Source organism: Triticum urartu, chromosome 7A, assembly GCF_056163025.1.
Source record: "Triticum urartu cultivar PI428250 chromosome 7A, HENAU_Tu73, whole genome shotgun sequence".
NCBI classification, from domain to species: domain Eukaryota; kingdom Viridiplantae; phylum Streptophyta; class Magnoliopsida; order Poales; family Poaceae; genus Triticum; species Triticum urartu.
In genome coordinates, this window is record NC_141879.1 from 160,972,719 (window position 1) to 160,999,968 (window position 27,250).

The 27,250-nt window shown below is 43.5% G+C and overlaps 1 long non-coding RNA gene across 1 annotated transcript; it reads left to right on the forward strand.

The window, feature by feature from the left end:
• Positions 1-22,723: 22,723 nt before the first annotated feature.
• LOC125553428 (uncharacterized) lies at positions 22,724-27,152 on the forward strand. Its single transcript, XR_015610770.1, has 5 exons — positions 22,724-23,300; positions 24,294-25,089; positions 25,182-25,403; positions 25,491-25,740; positions 26,956-27,152. It is a non-coding gene; the product is annotated as an uncharacterized LOC125553428 (long non-coding RNA).
• Positions 27,153-27,250: the final 98 nt, after the last annotated feature.

Genomic DNA, 27,250 nt, shown 5'->3' on the forward strand with positions numbered 1-27,250 from the left:
ACAATGATGCTACGATGGAGATCAAGGTGTCAAGCCGATGACGATGGTGATCATGACAGTGCTTTGGAGATGGAGAGCAAAGGCACAAGATGAGGATGGCCATATCATATCACTTATTTTGATTGCATGTGATGTTTATCCTTTATGCATCTTATTTTGCTTAGTACGGCGGTAGAATTATAAGATGATCCCTCACTAAATTTCAAGGTACAAGTGTTCTCCCTGAGTATGCACCGTTGCGAAAGTTCGTCATGCCGAGACACCACGTGATGATCGGGTGTGATAAGCTCTATGTTCACATACAACGGGTGCAAGCCAGTTTTGCACACGCATAATACTTGGGTTAAACTTGACGAGCCTAGCATATGCAGATATGGCCTCGGAACACTGAAACCGAAAGGTCGAACGTGAATCATATAGTAGATATGATCAACATAGTGATGTTCACCATTGAAAGCTACTCCATCTCACGTGATGATCGGACGTGGTTTAGTTGATATGGATCACGTGATCATTTAGATGACTAGAGGGATGTCTATCTAAGTGGGAGTTCTTAAGTAATATGATTAATTGAACTTTAATTTATCATGAACTTAGTACCTGATAGTATTTTGCATGTCTATGTTATTGTAGATAAATGGCCCGTGCTACTGTTCCTTTGAATTTTAATGCGTTCCTAGAGAAAGCTAAGTTGAAAGATGATGGTAGAAACTACACGGACTGGGTCTGTAACTTGAGGATTATCCTCATTGCTGCACAGAAGAATTATGTCCTGAAAGCACTGCTAGGTGCAAGACCCGCTACAGGAGCAACACCGGACGTTATGAACGTCTGGCAGAGCAAAGCTGATGACTACTCGATAGTTCAGTGTGCCATGCTTTACGGCTTAGAACCGGGACTTCAACGATGTTTTGAACGTCATGGAGCATATGAGATGTTCTAGGAGTTGAAGTTAATATTTCAAGCAAATGCCCGAATTGAGAGATATGAAGTCTCCAATAAGTTCTATAGCTGCAAGATGGAGGAGAATAGTTCTGTCAGTGAACATATACTCAAAATGTCTTGGTACCACAACCACTTGACTCAACTGGGAGTTAATCTTCCTGATGATAGTGTCATTGAGAGAGTTCTTCAATCACTGCCACCAAGCTACAAAACCTTCTGATGAACTATAATATGCAAGGGATGGATAAGACAATTCCCGAGCTCTTCGCGATGCTAAAAGCTGCGGAGGTAGAAATCAAGAAGGAGCATCAAGTGTTGATTGTTAACAAGACCACTAGTTTCAAGAAAAAGGGCAAAGGGAAGAAAGGGAACTTCAAGAAGAACGGCAAGCAAGTTGCTGCTCAAGTGAAGAAGCCCAAGTCTGGACCTAAGCCTGAGACTGAGTGCTTCTACTGCAAAGGGACTGGTCACTGGAAGTGGAATTGCCCCAAGTATTTGGCAGATAAGAAGGATGGCAAAGTGAAAGGTATATTTTATATACATGTTATTGATGTGTACCTTACTAATGCTCGTAGTAGCGCCTGGGTATTTGATACTTGTTCTATTGCTCACATTTGGCACTCGAAACAGGGGCTACTGATTAAGCGAAGATTGGCTAAGGACGAGGTGATGATGCGCGTGGGTAATGGTTCCAAAGTAGATGTGATCGCCGCCGGCACGCTACCTCTACATCTACCTTCGGGATTAGTTTTGGACCTGAATAATTGTTATTTGGTGCCAGCGCTAAGCATGAACATTATATCTGGATCTTGTTTGATGCGAGACGGTTATTCATTTAAATCAGAGAATAATGGTTGTTCTATTTATATGAGCAATATCTTTTATGGTCATGCACCCTTGATGAGTGGTCTATTTTTGTTAAATCTCGATAGTAGTGATACACATATTCATGGTATTGAAGCCAAAAGATACAAGTTTAATAATGATAGTGCAACTTATTTGTGGCACTGGCGTTTAGGTCATATTGGTCTAAAGCGCATGAAGAAACTCCATGCTGATGGGCTTTTGGAATCACTTGATTATGAATCACTTGATGCTTGCGAACCATGCCTCATGGCCAAGATGACTAAGACTCCATTCTCCGGAACAATGGAGCGAGCAATAGATTTATTGGAAATAATACATACTGATATATGCGGTCCGATGAGTGTTGATGCTCGCGGCGGGTATCGTTATTTTCTGACCTTCACAGATGATTTGAGCAGATATAGGTATATCTACTTAATGAAACATAAGTCTGAAACATTTGAAAAGTTCAAAGAATTTCAGAGTGAAGTGGAAAATCATCGTAACAAGAAAATAAAGTTTCTACGATCTGATCGTGGAGGAGAATATTTGAGTTATGAGTTTGGTCTTCATTTGAAACAATGCAGAATAGTTTCGCAACTCACGCCACCTGGAACACCACATCGTAATGGTGTGTCCTAACGTCGTAACCGCACTTTATTAGATATGGTGCGATCTATGATGTCTCTTACTGATTTACCACTGTCGTTTTGGGGCTATGCTTTAGAGACGGCTGCATTCATGTTAAACAGGGCACCATCTAAATATGTTGAGGCGACACCATATGAACTGTGGTTTGGCAAGAAACCCAAGTTGTCGTTTTTTAAAGTTTGGGGTTGCGATGCTTATGGTAAAAAGCTTCAACCTGATAAGCCCGAACCCAAATCGGAGAAATGTGTCTTCATAGGATACCCAAAGGAGACTGTTGGGTACACCTTCTATCACAGATCCGAAGGAAAGATATTTGTTGCTAAGAATGGATCCTTTCTAGAGAAGGAGTTTCTCTCGAAAGAAGTGAGTGGCAGGAAAGTAGAACTTGATGAGGTAATTGTACCTGCTCCCTTATTGGAAAGTAGTTCATCACAGAAATCAGTTCCAGTGATTCCTACACCAATCAGTGAGGAAGCTAATGATGATGATCATGAAACTTCAGATCAAGTTACTACCGAACCTCGTAGGTCAACCAGAGTAAGATCCGCACCAGAGTGGTACGGTAATCCTGTTCTGGAAGTCATGTTACTTGATCATGACGAACCTACGAACTATGAGGAAGCGATGATGAGCCCAGATTCCATGAAATGGCTTGAGGCCATGAAATCTGAGGTGGGATCCAAGTATGAGAACAAAGTGTGGACTTTGGTTGACTTGCCCGATGATCGGCATGCCATAGAGAATAAATGGATCTTCAAGAAGAAGACTGATGCTGACGGTAATGTTACTGTCTACAAAGCTCGACTTGTTGTGAAAGGTTTTCGACAAGTTCAAGGAGTTGACTAGGATGAGACCTTCTCACCCGTAGTGATGCTCAAGTCTATCCGAATCATATTGGCAATTGCCGCATTTTACGGTTATGAAATCTGGCAAATGGATGTCAAAACTGCATTCCTTAATGGATATCTTAAAGAAGAGTTGTATATGATGCAACCAAAAGGTTTTGTCAAAAGATGCTAACAAAGTGTGAAAACTCCAGCGATCCATTTATGGACTGGTGCAAGCCTCTCAGAGTTGGAATATACGCTTTGATAGTGTGATCAAAGCATATGGTTTTATACAGACTTTTGGAGAAGCCTGTATTTACAAGAAAGTGACTGGGAGCTCTGTAGATTTTCTGATATTATATGTGGATGACATATTGTTGATCGGAAATGATACTGAATTTCTGAATAGCATAAAAGGATACTTGAATAAGAATTTTTCAATGAAAGACCTCGGAGAAGCTGCTTATATATTGGGCATCAAGATCTATAGAGATAGATCAAGACGCTTAATTGGACTTTCACAAAGCACATACATTGATAAAGTTTTGAAGAAGTTCAAAATGGATCAGTGAAAGAAAGGGTTCTTGCCTGTGTTACAAGGTGTGAAATTGAGTCAGACTCAATGCCTGAAAACTACATAAGATAGAGAGAAAATGAAAGTCATTCCCTATGCCTCAGCCATAGGTTCTATCATGTATGCAATGTTGTGTACCAGACCTGATGTGTGCCTTGCTATTAGTTTAGCAGGGAGGTACCAAAGTAATCCAGGAGTGGATCACTGGACAACGGTCAAGAACATCCTGAAATACCTGAAAAGCTAAGGATATGTTTCTCATTTATGGAGGTGACAAAGAGCTTGTCGTAAACGGTTACGTCGATGCAAGCTTTGACACTGATCCGGATGACTCTAAGTCACAAACCAGATACGTATTTATATTGAATGGTGGAGCTGTCAGTTGGTGCAGTTCCAAACAGAGCGTCGTGGCGGGATCTACATGTGAAGTGGAATACATAACTGCTTCAGAAGCAGCAAATGAAGGAGTCTGGATGAAGGAGTTCATATGCGATCTAGGTGTCATACCTAGTGCATCGGTCCAATGAAAATCTTTTGTGACAATACTGGAGCAATAGCCTTGGCAAAGGAATCCAAAATTCACAAGAGAACCAAACACATTAAGAGATGCTTCAATTCCATCCGCGATCAAGTCAAGGAGGGAGACATAGAAATTTGCAAAATACATACGGATCTGAATATTGAAGACCCATTGACTAAGCCTCTCACGAGCAAAACATGATCAGCACCAAGACTCCATGGGCGTTAGAATCATTACTATGTAATCTAGATTATTGACTCTGCAAGTGGGAGACTGAAGGAAATATGCCCTAGAGGCAATAATAAAGTTGTTGTTTATATTTCTTTATATCATGATAAATGTTTATTATTCATGCTAGAATTGTATTAACTAGAAAGTTAGTACATGTGTGAATACATAGACAAAATGAGTGTCCCTAGTATGCCTCTACTTGACTAGCTTGTTAATCAAAGATGGTTAAGTTTCCTGACCATGGACATGTGTTGTCATTTGATGAATGGGATCACATCATTAGAGAATGATGTGATAGCTTGGCATAATGATCGTTTAGTTTTATTTCTATTGCTTTCTTCATGACTTATACATGTTCCTCTGACTATGTGATTATGCAACTCCCGAAAACCGGAGGAACACCTTGTGTGCTATCAAACGTCACAACGTAACTGGGTGATTATAAAGATGCTCTACAGGTGTCTCTGATGGTGTTTGTTGAGTTGGCATAGATCGAGATTAGGATTTGTCACTCCGTGTATCAGAGAGGTATCTCTGGGCCCTCTCGGTAATGAACATCACTGCGAGCCTTGCAAGCAATGTGTCTAATGAGTTAGTCATGGGATGATGCATTACGGAATGAGTAAAGAGACTTCCTGGTAACGAGATTGAACTAGGTATGGTGATACCGACGATCGAATCTCGAGCAAGTAACATACCGACGACAAAGGAAATAACGTATGTTGTTATGCGGTTTTGACTGATAAAGATCTTCGTAGAATATGTAGAAGCTAATATGAGCATCCAGTTTCCGCTATTGGTTATTGACCGAAGATGTGTCTCGGTCATGTCTACATAGTACTCGAACCCGTAGGGTCCGCACGCTTAGCGTTCGATGACGATTTGTATTATGAGTTATGTGATTTGATTACCAAAGATTGTTCGGAGTCCCGGATGAGATCACAGACATGACGAGGAGTCTCGAAATGGTTGAGACATAAAGATTGATATATTGGACGATGTTATTCGGACACCGGATGAGTTCCGAGAGGTACCGGATACCTATCGGAGTGCCGAAGGGTTATCGGAACCCCCCAGGGGAACTAATGGGCCTTGATGGGCCTTAGTGGGAAGAGAGGAAGGGCCACAAGGGGCTGGCCGCGCCCACCCCCCCTTGGGTCCGAATTGGACTAGGGGAAGGGGGCGGCGCCCCCCTTTCCTTCCCTTCCCCCTCTTCCTTCCTTCTTCCCCCTCTTCCTTAGGTGGAATCCTACTAGGACTTGGAGTCCTAGTAGGACTCCCCTCTCCTAGCGCGCCCTAGGAGGGCCGTCCGGCCTCCCCTCCCCTCCTTTATATACAGGGGCAGGGGGCACCCTAGAACACACAAGTTTCTCTTAACTGTGTGCGGTGCCCCCCTCCACAGTTACACACCTCAGTCATATCGTCGTAGTGCTTAGGAAAAGCCCTGCACCGGTAACTTCATCATCACCGTCACCACGCCATTGTGCTAATGGAACTCTCCCTCGGCCTCAACTGGATCAAGAGTTCGAGGGATGTCATCGAGCTGAACGTGTGCTGAACGCGGAGGTGCCGTACGTTCAGTGCTTGGATCGGTTGGATCGCGAAAACGTTCGACTACATCAACCGCATTACTAAACGCTTCCACTTTTGGTCTACGAGGGTACGTGGACACACTCTCCCCGCTCGTTGCTATGAATCTCCTAGATAGTTCTTGCGTGATCGTAGGTAAATGTTTTGAAATACTGTGTTTCCCAACATAAACCGAATCACACAGAACAAGGGAGAACCTTACTCTGATACCAATTGAAAGTGCTAGTTATCGACTAGGGGGGGTGAATAGGCGATTTTTATGAAAGTCTTCAAAACATGGGGGCTTTGAAGACGAACAGTAGAAATGAACCTATTAATATGCAGCAGAAGGTAGACTACACTAGACAAGCCATAGTCAAGTAAGCAATGAAGTGAAAGCACGAAGACTATCAGCAACTAGGTAGTATAGATCGGGATGGAAGATGGTATGAAGCCAAACGGTAAACAGTCTTCACACAGTGAAGACAATCATATCATGCAAGCAGACAATGACTTCACGAAGACAGACTAAAAGTAAAGGGAAGTGAAGGATAGAACCAGTAGCTTCTTGAAGGCAAGGATTTGGTAGACCAGTTCCAGTTGCTGCGACAACTGTACATCTGGTTAGGGAGGCTGAGATTTAACTCATAAGACCACGTCTTCACCTTATTCCCCTTGAGCTAAGAACACTTAGTCCTTGCCCAATCACTCTGGTAAGTCTTCAAGGTAGACTTCCAAACCTTCACAGACTTCGTTCACTGGTAATCCACAATGGCTCTTGGATGCTCAGAACGCGACACCTAATTGGCTGGAGGATTCACAGTCCTCAAGTGTAACAAGTCTTCAGATCACGCGGACAGGAAGACTTCAGTGATGCCTAACACTCTTTAGCTCTGGGTGTTTTGGGCTTTGTCCTCGCAAGGATCTCCCTCTCAAATGCTTCGGAGGTGCGTTGCTCTCAAACGACAAAAGCCGTGCACTAACTCTGAGCAGCCCCCAATTTATGGTGTAGGTGAAGGAAATATGCCCTAGAGGCAATAATAAAGTTATTATTTATTTCCTTATATCACGATAAATGTTTATAATTCATGCTAGAATTGTATTAACCGAAAACATAATACATGTGTGAGTACATAGACAAACAGAGTGTCACTAGTATGCCTCTACTTGACTAGCTCGCTGATCAAAGATGGTTATGTTTCCTAGCCATAGACATGAGTTGTCATTTGGTTAACGGGATCACATCATTAGGAGAATGATGTGATTGACATGACCCATTCCGTTAACTTAGCACACGATCGTTTAGTATGTTGCTATTGCTTTCTTCATGACTTATACATGTTCCTATGACTATGAGATTATGCAACTCCCGTTTACCAGAGGAACACTTTGTGTGCTACCAAACATCACAACGTAACTGGGTGATTATAAAGGTGCTCTACAGGTGTCTCCGAAGGTACTTGTTGGGTTGGCGTATTTCGAGATTAGGATTTGTCACTCCGATTGTCGGAGAGGTATCTCTGGGCCCTCTCGGTAATGCACATCACTTAAGCCTTGCAAGCATTGCAACTAATGAGTTAGTTGCGGGATGATGTATTACGGAATGAGTAAAGAGACTTGCCGGTAATGAGATTGAACTAGGTATTGAGATACCGACGATCGAATCTCGGGCAAGTAACATACCGATGACAAAGGGAATAACGTATGTTGTTATGCGGTCTGACCGATAAAGATCTTCGTAGAATATGTGGGAGCCAATATGAGCATCCAGGTTCCGCTATTGGTTATTGACCGGAGACGTGTCTCGGTCATGTCTACATAGTTCTCGAACCCGTAGGGTCCGCACGCTTAACGTTTCGATGATAGTTATATTATGAGTTTATATGTTTTGATGTACCGAAGGTTGTTCGGAGTCCCGGATGTGATCACGGACATGACGAGGAGTCTCGAAATGGTCGAGACATGAAGATTGATATATTGGAAGCCTATGTTTGGATATCGGAAGTGTTCCGGGTGAAATCAGGATTTTACCGGAGTACCGGGAGGTTACCGGAACCCCCCGGGGGGTTAATGGGCCATAGTGGGCCTTAGTGGAGAAGAGGAGAGGCAGCCAGGGCAAGGGCCGCGCGCCCCTCCCCCCTAGTCCGAATAGGACAAGGAGAGGGGGGAGGCACCCCCCTTCCTTCTTCTCCTCCACCTCTCCCCCCCCAAGTCCTAATCCAACTAGGAAAGGGGGGAATCCTACTCCCGGTGGGAGTAGGACTCCTCCTGGCGCGCCCCCCTTGGCCGGCCGCACCTCCCCCCCTTGCTCCTTTATATACGGGGGCAGGGGGCACCCTAGACACAACAATTGATCGTTTGATATTTTAACCATGTGTGGTGCCCCCCCTCCACCATAGTCCACCTCGATAAAACTGTAGCGGTGCTTAGGCGAAGCCCTGCGTCGGTAGAACGTCATCATCGTCACCACACCGTCGTGCTAATGAAACTCTCCCTCAACACTCGGCTGGATCGGAGTTCGAGGGACGTTATCGGGCTGAACGTGTGCTAAACTCGGAGGTGCCATGCGTTCGGTACTTGATTGGTCAGATCGTGAAGACGTACGACTACATCAACCGCGTTGTGCTAACGCTTCCGCTTTCGGTCTACGAGGGTACGTGGACAACGCTCTCCCCTCTTGTTGCTATGCATCACCATGATCTTGCGTGTGCGTAGGATTTTTTTTGAAATTACTACGTTCCCCAACAGTGGCATTCGAGCCAGGTTTTATGCGTAGATGTCATTTGCATGAGTAGAACACAAGTGAGTTGTGGGCGATATAAGTCATACTGCTTACCAGCATGTCATACTTTGGTTCGGCGGTATTTTTGGATGAAGCGGCCCGGACCGACATTACGCGTACGCTTACGCGAGACTGGTTCTACCGACGTGCTTTGCACATAGGTGGCTGGTGGGTGTCAGTTTATCCAACTTTAGTTGAACCGAGTGTGGCTACGCCCGGTCCCTGCGAAGGTTAAAACATCACCAACTTGACAAACTATCATTGTGGTTTTGATGCGTAGGTAAGAACGGTTCTTGCTAAGCCCGTAGCAGCCACGTAAAACTTGCAACAACAAAGTAGAGGACGTCTAACTTGTTTTTGCGGGGCATGTTGTGATGTGATATGGTCAAGACATGATGCTAAATTTTATTGTATGAGATAATCATGTTTTGTAACCGAGTTATCGGCAACTGGCAGGAGCCATATGGTTGTCGCTTTATTGTATGCAATGCAATCACCCTGTGATGCTTTACTTTATCACTAAGCGGTAGTGATAGTCGTAGAAGCATAAGATTGGCGAGAAGACAACGATGCTACGATGGAGATCAAGGTGTCGCACCGGTGACGATGGTGATCATGGAGGTGCTTCGGAGATGGAGATCACAAGCACAATATGATGATGGCCATATCATATCACTTATATTGATTGCATGTGATGTTTATCTTTTATGCATCTTATCTTGCTTTGATTAACGGTAGCATTATAAGGTGATCTCTCACTAAATTTCAATATAAAAGTGTTCTCCCTGAGTATGCACCATTGCCAAAGTTCATCGTGCCCAGACACCACGTGATGATCGGGTGTGATAAGCTCTACGTCCATCTACAATGGGTGCAAGCCAGTTTTGCACACGCATAATACTTGGGTTAAACTTGACGATCCTAGCATATGCAGATATCGCCTCGGAACACTGAGACCGAAAGGTCGAGCGTGAATCATATAGTAGATATGATTAACATAGTGATGTTCACCATTGAAAACTACTCCATTTCACTTGATGATCGGTTATGGTTTAGTTGATTTGGATCACGTGATCACTTAGAAGATTAGAGGGATGTCTATCTAAGTGGGAGTTCTTAAGTAATATGATTAATTGAACTTAAATTTATCATGAACATAGTACCTGATAGTATCTTGCTTGTCTATGTTGATTGTAGATAGATGGCATGTGTTGTTGTTCTGTTGAATTTTAATGCGTTCCTTGAGAAAGCAAAGTTGAAAGATGATGGTAGCAATTACACGGACTGGGTCCGTAACTTGAGGATTATCCTCATTGCTGCACAGAAGAATTACGTCCTGGAAGCACCGCTAGGTGTACCACCTGCGCCAGCAACTGTAGACATTGTGAACGCCTGGCAGTCACGTGTTGATGACTACTCGATAGTTCAGTGTGCCATGCTTTACGGCTTAGAACCGGGACTTCAATGACGTTTTGAACGTCATGGAGCATATGAGATGTTTAAAGAGTTGAAGTTAATATGTCAAAAGAATGCCCGGATTGAGAGATATGAAGTCTCCAATAAGTTCTACAGCTGCAAGATGGAGGAGAATAGTTCTGTCAGTGAGCATATACTCAAGATGTCTGGTTATAATAATCACATGATTCAACTGGGAGTTAATCTTTCGGATGATAGCGTCATTGACAGAATTCTCCAGTCACTTCCACCAAGCTACAAGAGCTTCATGATGAACTATAACATGCAAGGGATGGATAAGACGATTCCCGAGCTCTTCGCAATGCTAAAGGCTGCGGAGGTAGAAATCAAAAAGAAGCATCAAGTGTTGATGGTCAATAAGACCACTAGTTTCAAGAAAAAGGGCAAAGGGAAGAACAAGGGGAACTTCAAGAAGAACATCAAGCAAGTTGCTGCTCAGGAGAAGAAACCCTAGTCTGGACCTAAGCCTGAAACTGAGTGCTTCTACTGCAAGCAGACTGGTCACTGGAAGTGGAACTGCCCCAAGTATTTGGCGGATAAGAAGGATGGCAAGGTGAACAAAGGTATATGTGATATACATGCTATTGATGTGTACCTTACTAGAGCTCGTAGTAGCACCTGGGTATTTGATACTGGTTCTGTTGCTAATATTTGCAACTCGAAACAGGGACTACGGATTAAGCAAACACTGGCCAAGGACGAGGTGACGATGCGCGTGGGAAATGGTTCCAAAGTCGATGTGATCGCGGTCGGCACGCTACCTCTACATCTACCTTCGGGATTAGTTTTAGACCTAAATAATTGTTATTTGGTGCCAGCATTGAGCATGAACATTATATCTGGATCTTGTTTGATGCGAGACGGTTATTCATTTAAATCAGAGAATAATGGTTGTTCTATTTATATGAGTAATATCTTTTATAGTCATGCACCCTTGAAGAGTGGTCTATTTTTGATGAATCTCGATAGTAGTGATACACATATTCGTAATGTTGAAACCAAAAGATGCAGAGTTGATAATGATAGTGCAACTTATTTGTGGCACTGCCGTTTAGGTCATATCGGTGTAAAGCGCATGAAGAAACCCCATACCGATGGACTTTTGGAACCACTTGATTATGAATCACTTGGTACTTGCGAACCGTGCCTTATGGGCAAGATGACTAAAACGCCGTTCTTCGGTACTATGGAGAGAGCAACAGATTTGTTGGAAATCATACATACAGATGTATGTGGTCCGATGAATGTTGAGGCTCGTGGCGGGTATCGTTATTTTCTCACCTTCACAGATGATTTAAGCAGATATGGGTATATCTACTTAATGAAACATAAGTCTGAAACGTTTGAAAAGTTCAAAGAATTTCAGAGTGAAGTTGAAAATCATCGTAACAAGAAAATAAAGTTTCTACGATCTGATCGTGGAGGAGAATATTTGAGTTACGAGTTTGGTCTACATTTGAAACAATGCAGAATAGTTTCGCAACTCACGCCACCCGGAACACCACAGCGTAATGGTGTGTCCGAACGTCGTAGTCGTACTTTACTAGATATGGTGCGATCTATGATGTCTCTTACTGATTTACTGCTATCGTTTTGGGGTTATGCTTTAGACACGGCTGCATTCATGTTAAATAGGGCACCATCAAAATCCGTTGAGACGACGCCTTATGAACTGTGGTTTGGCAAGAAACCAAAGTTGTCGTTTCTTAAAGTTTGGGGCTGCGATGCTTATGTGAAAAAGCTTCAACCTGATAAGCTCGAACCCAAATCAAAAAAATGTGTCTTCATAGGATACCCAAAGGAGACTGTTGGGTACACCTTCTATCACAGATCCGAAGGCAAGACATTCGTTGTTAAGAATGGATCCTTTCTAGAGAAGGAGTTTCTCTCGAAAGAAGTGAGTGGGAGGAAAGTAGAACTTGATGGGGTAACTGTACCTGCTCCCTTATTGGAAAGTAGCTCATCACAGAAATCTATTCATGTGACGCCTACACCAATTAGTGGGGAAGTTAATGATGATGATCATGGAACTTCAGATCAAGTTGTTACTGAACCTCGTAGATCAACCAGAGTAAGATCCGCACCAGAGTGGTACGGTAATCCTGTTCTGGAAGTCATGTTACTCGACCATGATGAACCTACGAACTATGAAGAAGCGATGGTGAGCCCAGATTCCGCAAAATGGCTTGAGGCCATGAAATCTGAGATGGGATCCATGTATGAGAACAAAGTGTGGACTTTGGTTGACTTGCCCGATGATCGGCAAGCAATTGAGAATAAATGGATCTTCAAGAAGAAGACTGACGCTGACGGTAATGTTACTGTCTACAAAGCTCGACTTGTTGCGAAAGGTTTTCGACAAGTTCAAGGGATTGACTACGATGAGACCTTCTCACCCGTAGCGATGCTTAAGTCTGTCCGAATCATGTTAGCAATTGCCGCATTTTATGATTATGAAATTTGGCAGATGGATGTCAAAACTGCATTCCTGAATGGATTTCTGGAAGAAGAGTTGTATATGATGCAACCAGAAGGTTTTGTCGATCCAAAGGAGGCTAACAAAGTGTGCAAGCTCCAGCAATCCATTTATGGACTGGTGCAAGCCTCTCGGAGTTGGAATAAACGCTTTGATAGTGTGATCAAAGCATTTGGTTTTGTACAGTCTTTTGGAGAAGCCTATATTTACAAGAAAGTGAGTGGGAGCTCTGTAGCATTTCTGATATTATATGTGGATGACATATTGCTGATTGGAAATGATATAGAATTTATGGATAGCATAAAGGGATACTTGAATAAGAGTTTTTCAATGAAAGACCTCAGTGAAGCTGCTTATATATTGGGCATTAAGATCTATAGAGATAGATCAAGACGCTTAATTGGACTTTCACAAAGCACATACCTTGACAAAGTTTTGAATAAGTTCAAAATGGATCAAGCAAAGAAAGGGTTCTTGCCTATGTTACAAGGTGTGAAGTTGAGTAAGACTCAATGCCCGACCACTGCAGAAGATAGAGAGAAAATGAAAGATGTTCCCTATGCTTCAGCCATAGGCTCTATCATGTATGCAATGTTGTGTACCAGACCTGATGTGTGCCTTGCTATAAGTCTAGCAGGGAGGTACCAAAGTAATCTAGGAGTGGATCACTGGACAGCGGTCAAGAATATCCTGAAATACCTGAAAAGGACTAAGGATATGTTTCTCGTTTATGGAGGTGACAAAGAGCTCATCGTAAATGGTTACATTGATGCAAACTTTGACACTGATCCGGACGATTCTAAATCAAAAACCGGATACGTGTTTACATTGAACGGTGGAGCTGTCAGTTGGTGCAGTTCTAAACAAAGCATCGTGGCGGGATCTATGTGTGAAGCGGAGTACATAGCTGCTTCGGAAGCAGCAAATGAAGGAGTCTGGATGAAGGAGTTCATATCCGATCTAGGTGTCATACCTAGTGCATTGGGTCCAATGAAAATCTTTTGTGACAATACTGGTGCAATTGCCTTGGCGAAGGAATCCAGATTTCACAAGAGAGCCAAGCACATCAAGAGACGCTTCAATTCCATCCGGGATCTAGTCCAGGTGGGAGACATAGAAATTTGTAAGATACATACGGATCTGAATGTTGCAGTCCCATTGACTAAGCCTCTTCCACAAGCAAAACATGATCAGCACCAAGACTCCATGGGTGTTAGGATCATTACTATGTAATCTTGATTATTGACTCTAGTGCAAGTGGGAGACTGAAGGAAATATGCCCTAGAGGCAATAATAAAGTTATTATTTATTTCCTTGTATCATGATAAATGTTTATTATTCATGCTAGAATTGTATTAACCGGAAACATAATACATGTGTGAATACATAGACAAACAGAGTGTCACTAGTATGCCTCTACTTGACTAGCTCATTGATTAAAGATGGTTATGTTTCCTAGCCATAGACATGAGTTGTCATTTGGTTAACGGGATCACATCATTAGGAGAATGATGTGATTGACATGACCCATTCCATTAGCTTAGCACCCGATCGTTTAGTATGTTGCTATTGCTTTCTTCATGACTTATACATGTTCCTATGACTATGAGATTATGCAACTCCCGTTTACCGGAGGAACACTTTCTGTGCTACCAAACGTCACAACGTAACTGGGTGATTATAAAGGTGCTCTACAGGTGTCTCCGAAGGTACTTGTTGGGTTGGCGTATTTCGAGATTAGGATTTGTCACTCCGATTGTCGGAGAGGTATCTCTGGGCCCTCTCGGTAATGCACATCACTTAAGCCTTGCAAGCATTGCAACTAATGAGTTAGTTGCGGGATGATGTATTATGGAACGAGTAAAGAGACTTGCCAGTAATGAGATTGAACTAGGTATTGAGATACCAATGATCGAATCTCGAGCAAGTAACTTACCGATGACAAAGGGAACAACGTATGTTGTTATGCGGTCTGACTGATAAAGTTCTTCGTAGAATATGTGGGAGCCAATATGAGTATCCAGGTTCCGCTATTGGTTATTGACCGGAGACGTGTCTCGGTCATGTCTAGATAGTTCTCGAACCCATAGGGTCCGCACGCTTAACGTTTCGATGATAGTTATATTATGAGTTTATATGTTTTGATTTACCGAAGGTTGTTCGGAGTCCCGGATGTGATCACAGACATGACGAGGAGTCTCAAAATGGTCAAGACATGAAGATTGATATATTGGAAGCCTATGTTTTGATATCGGAAGTGTTCCGGGTGAAATCGGGATTTACCGGAGTACCGGGAGGTTACCAGAACCCCCCGGGGGGTTAATGGGCCATAGTGGGCCTTAGTGGAGAAGAGGAGAGGCGGCCAGGGCAAGGGCCACGCGCCCCTCCCCCCTTGTCCGAATAGGACAAGGAGAGGGGGGCGGCGCCCCCCTTCCTTCTTCTCCTCCACCTCTCCCCCCGCCAAGTCCTAATCCAACTAGGAAACGGGGGAATCCTACTCCCGGCGCACCCCCCTTGGCCGGCCGCACCTCCCCCTTGCTCCTTTATATAAGGGGGCAGGGGGCACCCTAGACACAATAATTGATCGTTTGATCTTTTAGCCGTGTGCGGTGCCCCCCTCCACCATAGTCACCTCGATAATACTGTAGCGGTGCTTAGGCGAAGCCCTGCGTCGGCAGAACATCATCATCACCACGTCGTCGTGCTGACGAAACTCTTCCTCAACACTCGGCTGGATCGGAGTTCGAGGGACGTCATCGGGCTGAACGTGTGCTGAACTCGGAGGTGCCGTGCGTTCGGTACTTGATCGGTCGGATCGTGAAGACGTACGACTACATCAACCGCGTTGTGCTAACGCTTCCGCTTTCGATCTACGAGGGTACGTGGACAACACTCTCCCCTCTCGTTGCTATGCATCACCATGATCTTGCGTGTGCGTAGGAATTTTTTTCAAAATTACTACATTCCCCAACAGTAGGGGGTGGGCTATTTATAGCCAAGAGGCAACCCGACCTGATTTGTCCGAACTGACCCTGGGTCGCTAAGGAACCGACACATGTCCAACGGTCGGATTTCAAACACACGCGGCAGCTTGACTTCGGCTACAAGTAAAGCTGACTCATCCAGCTCTGGATAAGATTTTCTCTCATTGTCTTCGCTCAAAGACATAGGATTTGGTTGAGCATCACATCAGTCACTCTGACTTTGTTCACTTGGAACCCACTTAGCAGTACGGTGGTTCCTGTGACTCAACAAAGAAGAAAAGGAAACTACGGAACAACTATGTCGTCGCATTCCATAGTCTTCACGTGAATGTCATCTCATGTCATAATCTTCACTGTGAATATCTTCACAAACCACCATTGTCTTCAATGTCTTCATACATTTTTAGGGGTCATCTTTGGTAGGTAAACCGAATCAATAAGGGACTACTACCTGTGTTATCCTGTAGTTCTCACAAACACATTAGTCCCTCAACCAAGTTTGTCGTCAATACTCCAAAACCAACTAGGGGTTGCACTTGATGCACTTACAGATTTTTAGGAAGTCGTGCAACAAACTAATCTAGACATCCGATTGCTACAACAACCTCCAAATAGCCCTGAGTTTAATTGTTTGGACCTCTGCTTTCATAACTCCCTCCAGTATCTAACCGACTGCAAGTCACCTACAAACATCCAGGAACTGGTACAGGGTGTGGAAGAGGAATTCGAGAACTATGATCCCCACAAGTTGTACAGAAGCTTTATCACATTAGAAGCAGTTATGTTTGAAGTTATGAAAGACAAAGGAGGAAATTGTCACACCCTGATTTTCATGCCACAACACTTAAGCTAATAAATCATGATAAAATGTGGTTTGACAAAAACTTTTGAGTGTTTTGGACCTTACCTTGATTGGATTTTGTATGTTGTTTGCAAGTGCTCTAAAAATCAAATAAATCCTCCAACTCCTATACTTCATCTCCTTTCTCCAAACTCTTGAAACAATGATCATGCCATGTGTATAGGACATAAAAATAATTTCTTACAAAAATAATTTGGCCAAAAAGTATTTTCTAAAATTAGTTTTCCAAAAACCCTTGAATTGAGATTTGCACTGCAAGTACTTGATTTGAGGTGTGAAAAATATTTCAAAAGTTATATTTGAAACCTATTAGATATAGGATTCCCAGAAACCACAAAAATATAATTTTAAAAGTTATTTTCCTATTTTATTTAAAAGCTTTTTCTTAAGGCCAGAAATGGTCTTTAATAGGGAAAAATTATTTTATTGTTTCAAAAATATTTGACAAAATCAGGGAAACTCAGGGGGCATATATTTCCCATATATAAGAGTTTCAACACATGGTCATGTTCAAAATATTGGTAAAATCCCTCAAAAACCCTTTCTGGATATTTCAAGCTTTTGAAATATTTACAAAGGAAATATTCCCCAAAAATTCCAAGAAAATTCTATCATGTCTCATATGACATGTTTGATGAGCTTGCCAAGCCTCATGTCATGGAGAATATTATAACCCCATGGAATCCCCTCAAAACCATTTCTGCCCATTTCAAGGATTTGAAATATTTCTACAGGAAATATTTTCATAAAAATCCAAGAAAAATCCAGCAAGTCAAAAATGCATATTGTGATCACCCTGCAAAGCCTCATGTCAATCAAGGTCATTTTGGTTCACCAAAATGCCCCAAAACCCTCTCTGACCAGAATCAAGTTTGAACAAGTTTGTACTACCAACTTTCTCTCCTTGACCTCAACTTTTGTGAGCATGTTCATATGCCCAAATGAGGCCACTACACCAAGTAGTGCATCAAGGAGAAGTGTTATGCTCAACTAGATCTACAGCAAGTCTATTTCTGCTCATTCCTAGGGTTTACAAAAGTTGCATTGGCAACTTTGCCCAAATAAGCTCCAAATTGGTGGAAGGCCCTAATTTTATGTGTCATTTCACCCTGTGGAGTCTCATGGCAATTGGAAATCATTTTCTTGCCAAAACCTTTATCAAACACCTTCTGCCACTTATCAAAAATCACCATTTTGACCACTAAAACTATTCTCCTTGAGCTCCACTTTTTACCACAGCTCCTCCTAGACCTCTTCTACATCCAGTAGCAATGGCTGCAGCTGAGGTCAATAATTGAGGGGTGAAACCACCTCTTTTACCTCTCTGAACAGCCCTTGCACCCCTCTTCCTCACCTCCCTCCTCACTCCAGTGGCCACCCAAGGCATCCAAGGCTTTCCCCACATTCTTTACTCCTCCCTAGAGCTACCAGACACACTTTGCCGTGCCCACTTTGCCAAAAAAATGGCATGCCGGCCATTTGCACGCTCTGGAGCGCGCTACAGTGCGCTCCCGCACTGTAGCCGCCCCCTGCCAACCACCTCCGGCCACCTCGGGCCTCCCCAGCGTGTCTCACGAGGCCGCCTCGGCGTCTGGGACATGGCAAGCTGCCGGCCCCCTCCTAAACCTCTCCCCTCTCTCCTCCATGGAGCTCGCCTGAGTGCGCCGTAGGCCGCGTCCATGGTGCACCACGGCCCCTCTATTTAGAGGCCCTCCCGAGCTCTCCTACGGCTTCTTCCCGCTCTCCCTCTTCCCCAGCAATCTCCCAGACAAGACACCTCTACCCCTCGCGCCCTCCTGCCCCCCCCCCATGGCTGCCATGGTCGCCGTCGGCCTCCACCCGGCTCCGGCGAACCACTTCGGTGACGAACATGCGAGCTAGGACGCTTCCCAATCAGAATGCCTGTAGGGTTAAGGCAGATGGCATGGGTCCAAGTTGTCAACGAAGATTGCTGCTGCGATGCTATACTCAAGACTTGACCATAATGGTCCTACTTGTGCAATACGGCATGTATGGATGTAAGACTCTTGTTATTCAGCTTCTGTGTGTTCAGTGAGCATTGATCTCTGGGATCACTGTACACATGCATTCCGTGATCATGACTTATGAGTCGGGGTCCCCACAGAAATCAATATAAGTTACCACACTTGCACAAGGATCGTATTCAGAATGCTGGCAGGGAAATAATCATTGTATATTGCGACAGTCAGGTAGTTGTTGATACCAGGGCCATTATAGAAGAAATTGAAATTGCAATAGGAAAAGAAAAGGGAAGTAAAGAAGTAGTTGTAGAAGGGAAAAGAAGGAAAGGTAAAGGGAATGGAAGAAGTAGCAATAGAAGGGAAAAGAAAGAAACATGAAGAGAAGGGAAGTGAAGTGTATGTCTTGTGAATGTCATGTGTATTGGATTATTGTAATTATTTGAATCTATTGGATTTATTTGAATTTATTTCAATTATCTCGATTTATTTGAATTATTTCAACTTATTTGAATTTATTTGTTGCTCGTCTACCCGTACTAGTATTAGTCCTACTAGTCACCTGTTGTGCAGAGGGTGACTGCACTTTTTGTTTAATATGGACATGTGTAGGGTGCTTGCTTGCATCAGGACATCAGAAAAGAACATACTCTCTTGTCTCTCTTGGGAGAGATTAACTTTAATTAAGCCATTTCTCTTGCGAAGCAAGTGCCCTGTTTTACTGACTGTCAAAAAGCCATAGTACCCCAAAATAACTTCTGCTTAGTGCTAGAGCAGATCTTCTCAGCTAAGATCCTAATTACTCCTACTAATGATGATATCTCCTTGGGGCCAAGTGGTTGGCAGTATTACTCCTACTAGTATTTTCATGATTCAGCGCCATGCAAATGTATTCCATCAAAAACAGAATCAAAGACATAATGTGGGAGTAGTAGTGGATATTTATTGCCCATGCTGATTATTCACTTCACAAGGTTACCTAGTACTCCATCAAAAACAGAATCAAAGATGGCATGGCATGCTTGACGTGATGTAACTAATCTTTGTGCCATAATCTTTCCCATTTTAGAAATGCACTAATCTTTGCCATGGAGTACTATAGATATAGATTGAGTAACTAACGGTGTTACTAATCTTTGCCATGGAGTATTTCTAAAATGCATGAAGGTTATGTATAGTGAAGTGAAACTTCAATTTTGTCATGGATTGGTGATGGTACTGAAATTTGTTGGTAAATCCTTCTGATTTGGCAGGATCCACTACTCACCAAGGCTTTTACTGCCCTTCAGGAAGCCAGCTGCTTTCCAGATCATCATTTAACAGGGGAGGAGGACACAGGATAGTGGTTGCCCAGTGCTTTATCATCAACACAGCTGGTGCCAGATCATCTACTTTCCATGGCAATCCGTGATGGGAAAACCATTTTAGTAAGTTCAAGAGAATAAATAAGTTACAGATTTCATGCACAAAGTGCTAGACAGTAGACATATGGAGTGAGTTTTTTGCTCGTAAATCTGCTCTTGCTTAAGCAAGTTTTTGACTGAAACACCTTCAGTAGTGTAACGCCCCGGACACACCCGTCGGTGGTCGTTACTCTTGGCGGGATTTAGACTGGCCCCACAGATCAATACTAGTCTTTTCTACGCACTTTGTCCTCACTCGTGCGCACCCGGGAGCAACTTCCCGGTCGGTCACCCATCCTGAAACTACTCCAAGCTGAGCACGCTTAACTTTGGAGTTCTGTCCGAATGGGCTCCCAAAAAAAGGAGGAATTCCTTATTGATATGAGTAGTCTATCATCCCTAATAAGCCAGGCTATCACATACACCCCCACTCAGAGGAACCAACGTCCTCGTCGAGCCACAGGAACGTTCCCTCTTGGCACATACGTCTGTGCATCCAGTCCGGTACATGTACCATGCCGTGTGCCACGACGGGTCAAAAACGTCATGAACAACATGACCGCGCACCTGTCCGCAAACATCCGTGTAACCGCGAGGGTCGGCTCTGATACCAACTTGTAACGCCCCGGACACACCCGCCGGTGTCCTTACTCCTGGCGGGATTTAGACTGGCCCCATAGATTAATACTAGTCTTTTCTACAGACTTCTGTCCTCATTCGTGCGCACTCGGGAGCAACTTCCCGGTCAGTCACCCATCCTGAAACTACTCCAAGCTGAGCACGCTTAACTTTGGAGTTATGTCTGAATGGGCTCCCGGAAAAGAAGGAATTCCTTATTGATATGAGTAGTCTATCATCCCTAATAAGCCAGGCTATCACAAGTAGACACCACAAATCATGGCCTCACCTTTGCTTGTTGGTGCATTTCGAGCATCCTGCGGCAGTCCAGCCTTGCGACAGGGGCAACCAATGATAGCCGATACCCTCGAAACAGCCTCACTGACAGCTATTTCCACTCTTTCCTTGAGGAAAACCTTGACGATGTCTTCTTCCTCGTCTTGGTCGATTGGCATCGTCCTGCCATTGATTCCTCGCAGACCAACGCCTTTTCGGGACCACCTCAGCATAATATTCTCAAGGATGCCAACACTTTGAAGTAACTTCTTGTACTTGTTTCTTTCTTGGTGAGCTCTGAACCGTGCCTATCAGAATAAACAGGTGGACTTGCTTATGGACTGAACAAAATCCTCAAAACATTAAGGATGCACTAGTACACATCACATAATTACTCCACGCATAATACAATGTTCTGTTCTGACACAAAGATTAGTTACTAAATCTAGCATTTTAGAATTAGTGGCATTTTAGCATTTTAGAATTAGTGTATATTTAAAATGCTGTTGAGACAGTACTAATTTCAGAGTTCATAGTTCATGACTGAATTTAGAGACAGTAAAAATCTTACTAAAAACAAAATTGTTCAGAGATCGAATGCTTGCAAAATTGTTCAGTTAACTGTGCAAAATTGTTTAGTTAATTGTGCAAAATACTCCAAAATCTAAACTAGCAGAACTAGTGCAAATACTCAGTAAATTTAGTAAATATGGAGTAGAGAAGGGAGGTTGACCCAGGCTGTAGGACTTGGGGTTGATCTGCAGCAGTGCAGAAAACTTGTAGCCGCCGCTGCTGCTGCCAAGTGAGCAGGCGCAACCCCCTGGACAGCCCAGCCATGGTGTTGCAGGCGCGGGTCTTCCACCAGAGAAACAACGAAGAAGACCCAGCCGCCATCGTATTCCTCGTGGAGTTGTCGTCGCCGTCTTCCACACTCGCAAATCCACGACCTTTAGCTTGCCGTTGTCGTCGGGCTCATCAGCATTTAGCTTGCTGCATCTCCTATCGTCGTTGGGCTCGTCGGCCTCTATGTTGTTGTTGGTGGTCCGGATCCAGCGCCTCCGGGATCTCCGACGGCGGTTCCGACACAGCCAGAGTAGAGCGCGGCGGTAGCTGGGGAAATCCAAGATTCTTTTGAGGAAGGAGGGTGATTGGGCAGGCAAGCGAGCGGTAGCTGCGGTGGCGGAGCAGGAGGCAACCGCGGCAGGAGAGCGGGGGAGCAGGGGAGCTGCGGCGGCGGGGAGAAGGGCAGCTGCTGCTTCTATCAGAGGAGGACGACGAGGAGCGCGGGTTTGGTCGGGAGAAACCAGATGTGTTTTTTGCAAAATTTCCCTCGCGACAAGAATTACAGGATGGAGGGAGTGTACTAGAGTAACAATTTTTGTACATTTCATTAACATATTTCAAAATTATGGGTTTTAAAATCATAATTAAATTATGTTTTAAATATATGTATTAATTTTTAAGCATTTTTGAAATTTAATCAGGTCTACAAAAGGAACAAAGTGCATTCTTTCGTTTTTAAGGTTCTTTTGAAAGGCTTAATTCTTCATTCACAGCCTACTGCGGGCCTCTGGTCTCAAATTTAGCCCAGGGGATCGAAATTTATTCCGAGCGGTATAGAAACTTAGAGCCCACTAGCCCAGCAAACCCTATTATCCCGTATATAACCCCCCCAGCCGGCCCCCAGTCACTCCAGTCCCGCACCCCGCAGCCGCCGCGCGGGCGCACACGCACTATCCAGCCCCTCACCCTCTCCTCTACACGCGGCAAACCCTAATCCAGCCCCGACGCCCAAAGCCCCAAACCCTAACCCAGCTGCGACGGGCGACGGTCGAATCTCCCAGCTTGCCGCGCATCCGGTCGATCTCCCACCTCTCTACACCTCGCGTGCGTCCACGGCGGCGCGAACAAGGCGTCAGCAGCGAAGCGAAGGCAAGGGCGCCCATCGAGCAACGGTCGGATCTCCTGGCTCGCCGCGCATCCGGTCGACCTCCCACCTCTCGGCACCTCGCGTCCACGGCGGTGCGAACAAGGCGGCGGCAGCTAACGAATGCAAGGGCGCCCATCGGGCGACGCTCGGATCTCCCATCTTGCCGCGCATCTGGTCAATCTCATACCTCTCGACACCTCGCGTCCACGGCGGCGCGAACAGACGGTGGAAGCGAAGCGAGTGCAAGGGGGGCGGCGGCGGAGCTCTCAGCCGTTCCCACATATCCGACCTGAACCACCCTCCTTGGCTCTCCAGCATTTCATCTCATCCGACTCAGTCCACGGCGTCGGGGTATGCTATTTTATCCTCATTCCTCATTATATCAATCGCTGTCCTCTGATGTATAATTTGTAACATGATGGGAAAATGCCTACAAGCAATTCCTTTGATTGATTTAGTATCTTTTAGTCCTTCTAATTTGTTATATGAGCCTCTCTATGTATTTGTATGTTGAGTTGCTGACAGAATGGATGATTGTATGTGTGCTTTACTTCTGTTAAGTGCAAACTATGATATGATTAAGTAATCTGTTATGAGGCCATTCTATGCATAGTTCCAGAGCTATGGCTTCACAAATTAAAGTAAGTTAATCGAAAGTAAATGGTACTCCCTCTATCCGGAAATACTTGTCATAGAAATGGATTCAAATGGGTGTATCCAGAACTAAAATACATCTAGATACATCCATTCCTAGGACAAGTATTTCCGGACGGAGGGAGTATTTATGAAAAAATCAGGTGTGCATTTGGTAGTCCTTTCGCTCAGAAAACGTTATCTGTTGGGTGAGCACTTGTATGTGCCTATGTGCTTAAGTTGTTTTTTTCTATGATTACGCAAGTTTCTGTACATGTTGACATGATGAAAATAACTTGGTTAATTTCATATACTTAGTAACAGTATTGTCCTAGTTCATTTTATTCTTGTCCACAAATAGTACTAGATGTAGGTGTTATACCGCGGCATTATCAACAACCCTATCCTGGTAATTGCTGTTAAGCTGTGTTTTTCCCCATGGACTATCAAATCTTGAATTGCTGCTTTAATATGTGGTATACTTTAGCTGTAGTTTACAGCTTTTTTATTTTGTTCTAATTCTGGCTTTTGAGTATATTTTGATACTGATTGGAAAATTTGTGTTGATTGTTTGATTTCAAATATGTGTTGACTATCAATGTGTGCTGATTGTTTTATTTAAAATAAGTGTTGTCTGCCTACATTCGGGTTATTTGTTTTATTGCTTATGTCTGATAATATAAGAATAACATTCCGTTTTCTGCTTTTAAGGAATGGATCAAGCCCAAGCCTTGTTCTTCTTGCAATGGATCGGCGCCCACCGGACCCAAATCGGCGCCCACCGGACCCAATTGACTGAATTTTTGATCTTTACTTTGGAGATGCTGCTGTCATATGCAGCAACATTGGTCGCAACTATCTGAAGAGTCCCTACCGGTTTGTCATTGATACATTCAATCGAGGGTATTGCTGGCATGGATCATTTTCTATACGCAATTTCCTGGTCGCTGGTGAATTATTTATGATGGGCATACCTGCACTCCACAAGACTCTTGGTTTTCATGACCTCCTTATTGATCTTAGAGCCTTGAGCAATGCTTTGCTGCCATACTACTGTGAAGGAAACCAACCTGGAAACGTGCCTGCACTATTCACAGACCATCTTCATTATATTACCACTAATGTCCCATTAGGAATTGGACCATCAATTGTGTTCCAATCTAGGTTCATTCGTCTGATATACCATCACTTCTCGTTCTCATTGCCGGATCATACGTATTCGCTGTTTTCAGCAGTTGCAATAGCAAAAAATCATCTTGGGCAGGATGACGTACGCGCATTTAATACTCTCCTTCGACAAGCTTGGAATGATTTACTGATGGACCAGATTGCAGTAGTTGGTCAAAATTGGCCTGATCAAGCCGAACAAAATCCGATCTTTTATGAAATTATGTGGTGGCAGAGCAGGCAGGCAGGGGTACCTCCAAGGAGAGGATATACAGGTACACCTGAGTCATTATACAATTTTGGAAGAAACAACAGAGTTCATGCACCTGAAAAAACAAAGGTATACATATTACTATGTTTGTTGTAAAAAAATGTCACATTTGGGCTGGAGACAAAGCAACGTTGTAAATTTTACCTCTTCTGTCATTTCAGGGGCCAAGGGGAGCTCTGCTAGGGGAGATTCAGCAAGTGCCACCCCATGGTGCAGGGCGTTGGCGATGGATGATCATTACTCCTGAGGGGAAATGGGGCTGGGTGTGGCAGCCTGCTCAAGGGCAGTGGTTCTGGCCGACGGTTCCAGGTGATACCCAGTGGCGAATGACCAAGTGGCCAAATGCTGCACCAGTGCTGCCTCTACTACCATTATCTGCCCAGGTAGTGTGATGAGATCCCTTGGTTTCATGGATACATAAAATTTGAGGCATATACATTAAACAGTGTCTTTACATGCAAACTACACAGGACCAGAAAATGGATAATCCAGAGAATGTGGGCCATATGGTAGGGAAGGAGTTTGGGATGTTCTTTGCTCATGCCACGGCCTTTGTCCTCCTATTCTTACAGTGTGGAACTCCAGAGTAGTAAGTTTTTTCTTCATATTTGTTCAAATTTGGCAAAGAAAGTGCATAGAAAATAATCAAAATTTCTTCTGAATACAATATTGATCAGCCTCATCAGAGATACGAAGAGGCAATGGATAGTTAACTGCAGAGTAAGTACCTTGTACACACTTGTATTTTCCAACCAGTGAAGCTTGATGTTATGGTCTGATGCCATTTTTTACACTTGTACATGTGAACATAAATCACATATGTATTTTACATCATGGATTTATATTCTTGTCATTCAATCTGCTAGAGCCAATTTTTAGTTGCGAAACAGGCCTGAGATAATGTCCTATTTTATGTGAGTTTGAATAGGGAACATGAAGTTGACTAGCACACAATTACTAGAGTTTAAAGTGTATTGTCAGGTCTATGCTTCTCTCGGTGTTAGTTTTTTTGTTAGCTAAAGCTTGCCATTCTGATGGAACTTTGTACGGCACATATATTTTGAGTAAATTACTTGAATTACAGACTCAATGTACATACTATACCTCACTTACCACTACGAGCTACTATTTAGGGAGAATTTGTGTTGCTGAAATTCCACATGTAAAGACATGTTTCGTAGATATACATGTCTAGATTCTATTTGTTTTTAAAAAGTGCAGTTTTATGTTGCACTTCTTTATTGAATCCAGGCATGCGTAGCATACCCCGAAAGTCTTAAATCTGCAACTATGTGGAATTGTCTCTTAATTTCGTAGCTCTGTAATTTTTGTACTTAAACAAGTACTCCCTCCTTAAACTAATATAAGAGCATTTAGATTACTACTTTAGTGATCTAAACACACTTATATTAGTTTATAGAGGGAGTAGTTTGGTTATGCTTTGTACTTTGGGGATGGGGACACATTTCACATGATACATGTAGGGATCCAAGTTACGGCCCCGCTAGAACCTGCTTTATTTCCTTCCATCACGCTAATCCTTTGTTAAGAAAGTTTGATCTTAACATTTGCCTTTTAGGCTCTGTTTTAGGGTGTTCTCCTTTTTGGGAATATGCAACCTGGGCTGCCCAAGCAGTTTGGGTATAGATGGGACCTTGGAAAGGGTGATTCAATGTTTTGGGAGGATAAATGGATAACTGACTATCCTTTATGCACCACTTATTTGAATCTTTATAATATCTTTAATGAGAAGAACCATTCAACTTGTCTATGATGAACAATTTCTCTTTGGATAATGGTTTCTGCTGTTGGTTCACATTTCTCTTTGGATAATGATCCCCCCAGGAGGATGTTGCATTCTGCTGGGGTGTATACTGTGCAATTTATTTAGAAGAAATAGTTTGGCTTGTCGTTTATAACCCATCTGCTCTACAGGTCATGCTGTTTTCTCCCATTGCCGAGGCACAGCTGAGAGGAGTTTCGATGTTCCAATGCTGGCAAGATTTAAGTTGAAGGCTGCGGCTACGAGCTTGTGGGCTGATTCGCAATGCGTTCCAGTTTGATCAAATTCTCCAAAAGTTGCACTGATGAGCCAATGCATTGCTGAGTGAATCTTTTTGTAATTTTCTGTTGCTTAGGTGTACTTACTGAATCAGTGAATCTTATTGATTCATGTTGCTCATGACTTCCTTGTAAAAAATTAACATACTATAGCATCTTATCGGATCTT